Source organism: Mandrillus leucophaeus, unplaced genomic scaffold (genome assembly GCF_000951045.1).
Source record: "Mandrillus leucophaeus isolate KB7577 unplaced genomic scaffold, Mleu.le_1.0 Scaffold51, whole genome shotgun sequence".
In the NCBI taxonomy this organism is placed as follows: Eukaryota; Metazoa; Chordata; class Mammalia; order Primates; family Cercopithecidae; genus Mandrillus; species Mandrillus leucophaeus.
This window is the reverse complement of record NW_012105475.1, coordinates 6,065,931-6,076,064: the sequence shown is the minus strand read 5'-3', so window position 1 is coordinate 6,076,064 and position 10,134 is coordinate 6,065,931. Positions and strand designations below refer to the sequence as shown.

The following is a 10,134-nucleotide window of genomic DNA, read 5'->3' as shown; positions in this document are numbered from 1 at the left end:
TTACAGGCATGCGCCACCACACCCTGCTAATTTTGTATTTTTAGTAGAGAAAGGCTTTCTCCATGTTGGTCAGGCTGCTCCTAAACTCCCAACCTCAGGTGATCTGCCCGCCTTGGCCTCCCAAAGTGCTGGGATTACAGGCGTGAGCCACCACACCCGGCCCTTATTTTATTTTTGGGATGCAGTTTCACTCTTGTTGCCCAGACTGGAGTACAATGGTCCAATCTCAGCTCACTGCAACCTCTGCCTCCCAGGTTCAAGGGATTCTCCTGCCTCAGCCTCTAAAGTAACTGGAATTACAGGTGCCTGCCACCACACCCATCTAATTTTTATATTTTTAGTACAGACGGGGTTTTGCCATATTGGCCAGGCTGGGCTTGAACTCCTGACCTTAGGTGATCTGCCTGCCTCGGCCTCCCAAAGTGTTGGGACTACAGGCGTGAGTCACTGCACCCAGCCTTGAGTCTTATTATTTAAGGAACACACTTTTTGACTGAGCATGGTGGCTCACACCTGTAATCCCAGCACTCTGGGAGGTGGAGGCGGGTAGACCCTGAGGTCAGGAGTTCAAGACCACTCTGGCCAACATGGTAAAACCCTCTCTACTAAAAATACAAAATTAGGCCGGGTGCTGTGGTTCACGCCTATAATCCCAGCACTTTGGGATGCCGAGGCAGGCAGATCACCTGAGGTTAGGAGTTCAAGGCCAGCCTGGCCAACATGGTGAAACCCAGTCTCTACTAAAAATACAAAAATTAGCCAGGCGTGGTGGTGGGCACCTGTAATTCCAGCTACTTAGGAGGCTGAGGCAGGAGAATCACTTGAACCCAGGAGGCAGAGGTTGCAGTGAGCCTAAATCGCCCCATTGCACTCCAGCTTGGGCAACAAGAGTGAAACTCCGCCTCAAAAAAAAAAAAAAAAAATTAGCCAGGCGTGGTGGTACATGCCTGTAATCCCAGCTACTCAGGAGGCTGAAGCAGGAGAATTGCTTGAACCCGGGAGGCAGAGGTTGTAGTGATCTGAGAACACACCATTGCACCCCAGCCTAGGCAACAGAAGCATAACGCCATTTCAAAATAATAATAATAATCATGATAATAATAATAATAAAAGAAACACATTTTTTAAGGCTATAGCTGCCATCAGTAGTGATTACTCTGGTGAATCTAGACAAAGTAAATTGAAAACCTTCTGAAAAGGAATCACCACTTAGATGCCATTTAGAACATTTGTGATCATGGGAGGAAGTAAAAATATCAACATTAACAGGAGTTTGGAAGAGGTTAATTCCAGCTCTCATGGACAACTTCAAAGGGCTCAAGACTTCAGTTGAGAAAGTAATTACAGATGTGGTAGAAATAGCAAGAGAACTAGAAGTGGAAGCAGAGCCCAAAGATGTGACTGGATTGCTACAATCTCCTGATAAAACTTGTACAGGTGGCCGAGCACGGTGGCTCACGCCTGTAATCCCAGCACTCTGGAAGGCCGAGGTAGGCGGATCACAAGGTCAAGAGATCGAGACCATCTGGGCCAACATGGTGAAACCCCGTCTCTACTGAAAATACAAAACTTAGCTGGGCATTGCGACGAGCACCTGTAATCCCAGCTAGTCAGGAGGCTGAGGCAGGAGAATCACTTGAACCTGGGAGGCAGAGGTTGCAGTGAGCCAAGATCACGCCACTGCACTCCAGCCTGGTGACAGAGCGAGACTCCATCTCAAAAAAAAAAAGAAAAGAAAAAACTTGAACAGGTGAGGAATTTTTTTGCTTGATGAGCTAGGAAAGAAAGTGGTTTCTTGAGACGGACTCTACTCCTGGTGAAGAGACTGTGAACATTGTTGAAATTTTCAGACAACAAAGGGTTAGTTAGGTGCAGTGGCTCACACCTATAATCCCAGGACTTTGGGAGGCTGAGGTAGGCAGATCACTTGAAACCAGGAGATCGACATGAGCCTGGCCAACATGGTGAAACCCAGTCTCTACTAAAAATACAAAACTTAGGTGGGCATGGTTGCATATGCCTGTAGTTGAGCTACTCAGGACGCTGAGGCAGGAGAATCACTTGAACCCAAGAGGTGGAGGTTGCAGTGAACCATGATCACACCACCGCACCCCAGCCTTGGAGACACAGCGAGACTCCATCTCAAAAAAAAAAAAAAAGAATGACAACAAAGGATTATTCCATAAAGCTAATTCATAAAGCAGTATCAAAGTTTGAGATAACTGACTCCAATTCTGAAAGTTCTATGGATAAAATGGGATCAAACAGCATTGCATGCTACAGAGAAATCTTTTTGAAAGAGTCAATCGAGGTGGCAAACTTCACTGTTTTCTTATTTTAAAGAAATTGCCAGGCCGGGCACGGTGGCTCATGCCTGTAATTCCAGCACTTTGGGAAGCTGAAGTGAGTGGATCACCTGAGGTCAGGAGTTGAAGACCAGCCAGGCCAACAAGGTGAAACCCCATCTCTACTAATAATACAAAAAATTTAGCCAAGCGTGGTGGTGCATGCCTGTAATCCCAGCTACTCGGGAGGCTGAGGCAGGAGAATTGCTTGAACCTGGGAGGCGGAGGTTGCAGTGAGCCAAGATTGTGCCATTGCACTCTAGCCTAGGTGACACGAGTGAAACTCCATCTCAAAAAAAAAAAAAAAGAAATTGCCATAGCACCCCCAAACTTCAGCAACCACCCTTCTCTTCAGTCAGCAGCCATCAACATCAAGGCAAGACCCTCCAGCAGCAAAAGAAAAAAAAAACAAAAAACGATGATTCGCTGACAGCTCAGAAGATTGTTAGCATTATTAGTATTGCTATATTTTTAGCAATAAAGCATATTTTTTAAATTAAGGAATGTACTTTTTAAAGATGTAATGCTATTGCACACTTAATAAACTACAGTATAGGCCAGGCACGGTGGCTCACGCCTGTAATCCCAGCACTTTGGGAGGCTGAGGCAGGTGAATCACAAGGTCAGGAGTTCAAGACCAGCCTGATCAACATGGTGAAACCCCATCTCTACTAAAAATACAAAAATTAGCCAGGTGCAGTGTCAGGTGCCTGTAATCCCAGCTACTCAGGAGGCTGAGGCAGGAGAATCGCTTGAACCTGGAGTGGGGAGGTTGCAGTGAGCCGAGATCGCACCATTGCTTTCCAGCCTGGGCGACATAGTAACACTCTGCTTCATAAATAAATAAATAATAACAGTATAATGTAAACCTAACTGGGAAACCAGAAAATTTGTGTGACTCGCTTTATGGAGATACTCACTTTGTTGCAGTGGTCTGGAACTGAATCCACATTTCCGAAGTATTCCTGTGCAGCATGGACGGCTAGACAAAAGGATGATTCACCTTCCTGGTAGGATGGAGTTGGACGGTATGAGATTTCATCACGCTACTCTGAAGAGCATGCAATTTAAAATGTATGAATTGTTTATTTCTGGAATTTTCCATTTAATATTTTCAGACCATGGTTGACTATGGGTAACAAACCACAGAAAGCAAAACCACAGATAAGCGGGGACTGCTTGATACAATTTGTTCTCATTACAGGAATATTCCTTGCTTTTACTGAGGCCAATCCACACACTCTGATAAGGGATCCTGAATATGTTGTCAAGTCACTGACAATCTCACCTAGGGTATGAGAAGGTTCCTGGTGAGCTCTTTTAAGCACCCTCTCTCTCTGGTCTCCAGCTTTTACAGCATTTGGCAAATGTGTGTCATAACTTGTTTGTTTTGTGACTGTGATGGTAAGTTTATGTATTAACTTAGCTAGGTTAGAGCACCCAGTTATTTATGTTATTTATGTTGCTGTGAAAGTATTTTGGAGACATTGTTAAGACTTACAATCAGCCAGGTACAGTGGCTCACGCCTGTAATCCCAGCACTTTGGGAGGCCGAGGCAGGCAGATCACCTGAGGTCAGGAGTTCAAGCCCAGCCTGGTCAACATGGTGAAACCCCATCTCTACTAAAAATACAAAAAAATTAGCCGGGCGTGGTGGTGGGCGCCTGTAATCCCAGCTACTCAGGAGGCTGAGGCAGGAGAATCGCTTGAACCTTGGGAGGCAGAGGGTGCTGTGAACTGAGATTGCGCCATTGCACTCCAGCCTGGGCAACAAGAGCGAAACTCTGTCTCAAAAAAAAAAAAAAAAAAAAAAAAGTACAATAATTTACTTTAACTAAAGGAGCTTATCCTTGATAATGTGGGTGAGCCTTATCCAGCCAGCTGAAAGGCCTTAAGAGAAAAACTAAGGTTTCCCTAAAGAAGAAAAAATTCTGACTCAAAACAGCAATAGCAGCTCCTGCCTGAGTTTCCAAACTGCTGGCCTGCCCTACAGGTTTCAGATTTGGTAGTCCCCACAATCACATAAGCCAATACCTTGAAATAAGATAGATAGATAGGTACGTAGGTAGGTAGGTAGGTAGGTAGATAGATAGATAGATAGATAGATAGATAGATAGATAGATAGCTAGCTAGCTAGAGAGAGAGAGAAAGGGAGAGAGAGTATGTGCACGCGCACACGCGTGGGTGTGCTGAAAATATTTTTTCCAGCTGGGCACAAAGGCTGTAATCCCAGCACTTTGGGAGGCTGAGGTGGGCAGATCACTTAAGATGGGAAGTTCAAGACCAGCCTGGGCAACATGGCAAAACCCCATCTCTACAAAAAATAAAAAAATAAGCCAGGCGTGGTGGTGGTCCCTGTAGTCCCAGCTACTCAAGAGGCTGAGATGGGAGAATCGCTTGAGACCAGGAGGTGGAGATGAGCTATGACTGCAACACTGCACTCCAGCCTGGGTGACAGAGCAAAACCCTGTCTCAAAAAAAAGAAAAGAAAAGAAAAAATACTTTTTCCATTTCAATATCCTGTCTTTTCACTCTCTTTACAGTATCTTTGATGAGCAGATGCTCTTGCAATTTTTTTTTTTTTTTTTTGAGACAGAGTTTTGCTCTTTTTGCCCAGGCTGGAGTGCAATGGTGCAATCTTGGCTCACTGCAACCTCTGCCTCCCGGGTTCAAGCAATTCTCCGGCCTCAGCCTCCCTAGTAGCTGGGATTACAGGCACCTGCCACCATGCACAGCTAATTTTTTGTATTTTTAGCAGAGACGGGGTTTCACCATGTTGGCCAGGATGGTCTCAATCTCTTGACCTCATGATCCACCCGCCTCGGCCTCCCAAAGTGCTGGGATTACAGGCGTGAGCCACCGCGCCCGGCCGAGCGGACGTTCTTAATATGAACGTTTATTTATCAATCTTTTACCTCTCATAGTTTATACTTTTTAAATCGTCCTCTACTCCCAAGTCTTAAAGATAATTCTCCTATGGGTTTCTCAAAAACATAAAGTTTTTGTTTGAGACAGGGTCTTGCTCTGTTGCCCAGGCTGTAGTGCAGTGGTGCCATCTCGGGTTTGCAGCCTCAACCTCCCAGGTTCAAGTGATCTGTCCACCCTGGCCTCCCAAAGTCCTAGGATTACAGGGATGAGCCACAACGTCTGGCCACATTTAAGGTTTTTACTTTCACATTCACGTTATTACTCTAGCTGAAAGTAAGTTTTAAAAATATGATATGAAGGCCAGGCGCGGTGGCTCACACCTGTAATCCCAGCACTTTGGGAGGCCGACGCGGGCAGATCACAAGGTCAGGAGATCGAGACCATCCTGGCTAACACAGTGAAACCCCATCTTTCCTAAAAATACAAAAATTTAGCCAGGCATGGTGGTGGGTGCCTGTAGTCCCAGCTACTCAGGAGGCTGAAGCAGGAGAATTGCTTGAACCCGGGAGGCAGAGCTTGCAGTGAGCCTAGATTGTGCCACTGCACTCCAGCCTGGGCAACAGAGTGAGACTCTGTCTTAAAAAAAAAAAAAAAAAAATGGTATGAGGCAGGGCTCCAGTGGTCCACATAGCTTTATTCCTTTACATTGCTTTTTTCTTCAAGATACTCATTATTATACTATGTGATGTTTTATTATGCATTTATTTATACATTAGCTCCTCTTCCACTAGAATGTATGCTACATGAAGGCAAGAACTTTATTTGGTTTTGCTCATGCTGTATCTTCAGCATCTAGAACAGTAACTGACATAGGACATGAGCAAATTAATATTCATTGGATGGATGGATGGATGGATGGATGGATGGATGGATGGATGGACGGACGGATGCATGGGTGGATGATTAAATGGATGGATGGTAAATAATGAATCAGGATGGATGGATTCTGCTTGGTTTTATAGCTCTTGTTTCACCCTATGCATTACCCACCGAATTAAAATATTTGTGGCAGCTGTCTCACTCTGCTTTATAATCCCAAGGCAACCTAGCACAGTGCTAAAACATTTCATACCTACTCAGTTGATATTTATTAAATCGAATAAAATCTACCTCCTTATAACCTTTCTCCCTCACTCTTATCCATCATGTACAATTCTACAAGATTAAGCCACCTAAAATCAGGTCTGATCTACATCTCTCTTCTACTCAAAACCCTCCAATAAATTTTTTTCATCAACTATGACATGAAACCATTGTTTTGGGAAATCTATTTATTATGTACAGATAAAATAGTCTATTTAAGGAAGTAGCATATATGTTATTTAATCCCCACAATTACCCTGTAAGACAATAGCCTCCCACTCGACAGGTGAGAAAACAGCCTAAGAGAGGTTTAATACTTTTTCCAAAGTCAGTTACCTAATAAGTATATGATCTATCTGATTCCAAGAATGTAACTATTTATACTACATTTTGCTGTAATTTCCCTGGTACTCAAAACCTTCCACAACATGGTCCCTATCAATTTTTCCAGTATTACACTTTTACTATAGCCCGAAATTACTATTAAATTTTAGAAGTGTATCCTTCCTATGAAGTCTATGTAAATAGTAAAAAATGGGAAGCAAGCAATTGGTCAACCATAGGGAAATAATTTAAAAGAAAATCAAAATTCACTGCATGAAATATAGCAATTGAAAATAATGTCAGGCCAGGCACAGTGGCTCACGCCTGTAATCCGAGCATTTTTGGAGGCTGAGGTGGGCGGATCACCTGAGGTCGGGAGTTTGAGACCAGCCTGACCAATGTGGAGAAACCCCATCTCTACCAAAGATACAAAAATTAGCTGGGCGTGGTGGCGCATGCCTGTAATCCAGCTACTCAGGAGGCTGAGGCACGAGGATTGCCTGAACCACGAGGATTGCCTGAACCCGGGAGGCAGAGGTTGCAGTGAGCTGAGATTGCGCCATTGCACTCCAGACCTGGGCAACAAGAGTAAAACTCTGTCTCAAAAAAAAAAAGAAAAGAATGTCTATATGCCTTCTTTGACATGTTTCTCATACCTGTAATCCCAGTACTTTGGGAGGCTGATGTGGCAGATTGCTTGAGCTCACAAGTTCAAGACCAGTTTGAGAAACATGGTGAAAACTTGTCTTTATGCAAAATATAAAAGTTAGCCAGGCATGGTGGCATGCACCATAGTCCCAGCTACCTGGGAAGCTGAGGTGGGAGGGTGGCTTGAGTCCAGGAGGCAGAGGCTGCAGTAAGCCAAGATGGCGCCACTTACCTCCAGCCTAGGCAATAGAGCCAGACCCTGTCGCTAAAAAAAAAAAAAAAAAAAAAAAAAGGAAAGAAACATGTTTAAAAATAAGATGGAAGGATGAATAGAGAGATATGTGATAGAGCATTTATAGTAAAATGTTAACTGTATAAATGTCTAAGCGATGAGAATATAAGTGTTCACAGTAAAACGTTTTCAACTCTTGTGTATGCTCCAAAATATTTAAGTAAATCTACTGAGAAAATTGTATATAAAAATTATTATAAATGTGTAAAAAGAGACTCTGCCCTACCCAAGAAAAAACTAAAGGATATTTACTAAATTATTAAGAGTAACTGTGTTTGGATAGCATCATATGAGTAATTTTTACTTTTTCCTTTTTGTACTTTTTAGTATTTTACAAATGTTTAACAGGCATGTTACCCAATTCTAATAAAAACCATTTTAAAGAAAATAAAGAAACACAGCATCTTACACTTTACAATCTTACAGTGGAACAGGACATATGAGAGAGAATGAGAATTGATGGATAGAGGCAGACAGATAAAATGGAGAATTGGCCCTAAGACTGCCTCCATGCTTTAATAAATATATCCTGAGGAACTTAAAGGACCGCCCCTTTTCACTGAAAGGTCTCTACTATTAAAACATGTCTATTTTCCTTTTTTTCTTGATGGTCAAAAAGACCACTTCTAGTGGAAGTCCTTTCACACTTCCTTATGTCCCGTTGTTTAGAGCTGAGCCAGCCCCTGGAGCCCTTGGCTGCCACCAACCACTACTATCCACTTCGTGTGTTAGTGGAGGCCTCCCAGTCCTGTGGAGCTGATGATCTGGTAAATAGCTCTTGAGGCTTTTTAAAAGCATATTCCTGGAATTCTGGCTCCCTACTGTTAAAATAAATAAATTCTCTACACCAGCATGCCAGAATGGAGTTGGGCTTTGGAGCTAAGGTCAAGGGTAGGGTCAATCAGCAGGGGTCTCACAAAACCCCAGAGGCTGACATTTCAAGGCAGGGTAACTTTTTAAAATGTAAAAGTAAGTGTTTGCAGATTCTGGAAACAAACAAACAAACCTGACTTGGCATCTTTTCTTGGGGGTGGAGGCAATCTGTAGTTATCAGGTGGCGAAATCATAATTAAATAAACTTCCAGGCTTTATTTAAGGAGGTAACTTTTCTGAGGTTTAACATTGTTTTGATCAGGTAATTTTCCGCCACAGAAAATGGGCTCATATCAAACAGAGTCCTTTTAATGCACAAACTTAAGCACAAAAAGTTGTTTCTAAGGTGGCATCTTTGGCGAAAATGCTAGAGAATCAAAAGACTATAAAATTAGTATCAAGAAAATATTGAACTTCAATTATATAATTGGAACCATTTCAGTCTTTTGGTATAACACATTACCTGTAACTGCAACCTGGTTTAGATTACTTGAGAAAAACAAACATGTTCTCTAAGTTTGGTATGTATTAAAAAGATCACATAATTTATTTATTTATTTATTTTTGATATGGAGTTTCGTTCTTGTCGCCCAGGCTGGAGTGCAATGGTGCAATCTCTGCTCACTGCAACCTCCACCTGGGTTCAAGCGATTCTCCTGCCTCAGCCTCCCGAGTTGCTGGGATTACAGGCATGTGCTAGCACGCCCAGCTAATTTTTGTAATTTTAGCAGAGACGGGTTTTCACCATGTTGGCCAGGCTGGTCTCAAACTCCTGACCCCAGGTGATCCACCCGCCTCGGCCTCCCAAAGTGCTAGGATTACAGTCATGAGCCACTGGGCCCAGCTCTGGCCTAATTCTTGTACGTTCTAAGTGACCGCGCCCAGCCTAATTCTTACATGTTCTAAGTGAAATTAACACTAGCAAAATAATTAGTTTCCGTATAGATCTACAAAAATACATTTAATGCACAAACGCAGAATCACAGAATTAAGCGAGAAAAGGCATTCTCGTTGCCCAAGTTTTTAGAGCACAGTCCTACATGATACTTCATTTAAAAGGTATCCTATAGTCAACTAAGTTTGGGAAATGGTACATTTTAATACTTTACCCTCGGCCGGGCGCGGTGGCTGACGCCTGTAATTCCAACAGTTTGGGAGGCCGAGGCGGGCGGATCACAAGGTCAGGAGATCCAGACCACGGTGAAACCCCGTCTCTACTAAAAATACAACAAAATAGCCGGGCGCGGTGGCGGGCGCCATGGTGGGTGCCTGTAGTCCCAGCTACTCGGGAGGCTGAGGCAGGAGAATGGCGCGAATCTGGGAGGCGGAGCTTGCAGTGCGCCGAGATCGCGCCACTTCACTCCAGCCTGGGCGACAGAGCGAGACTCCATCTCAAAAACAAAAAACTTTACCCTCATCTTGAGAACCTACAATTCAAATAATCATATTAAAGGTTGCAAAAAAAAATTCTATTGTAATAACTTTGTTTAACCGGTAGTTTGTGAAACACACACGAGCATGTAGCACCTCCCCCGCCCCCCCCCCTTTTTTTTTTTGAGATGGAGTTTTGCTCTTGTTGCCCAGGCTGGAGTGCAATGGTGCGTTCTCAGCTCACTGCAACCTTCGGCTCCCCGTTCAAGC

The 10,134-nt window shown here is 43.5% G+C and overlaps 1 pseudogene; it reads left to right on the top strand.

Moving 5' to 3' along the window:
• The window catches only part of LOC105551208, a 174,906-nt pseudogene that overhangs the window by 59,472 nt on the left and 105,300 nt on the right, over positions 1-10,134 (top strand).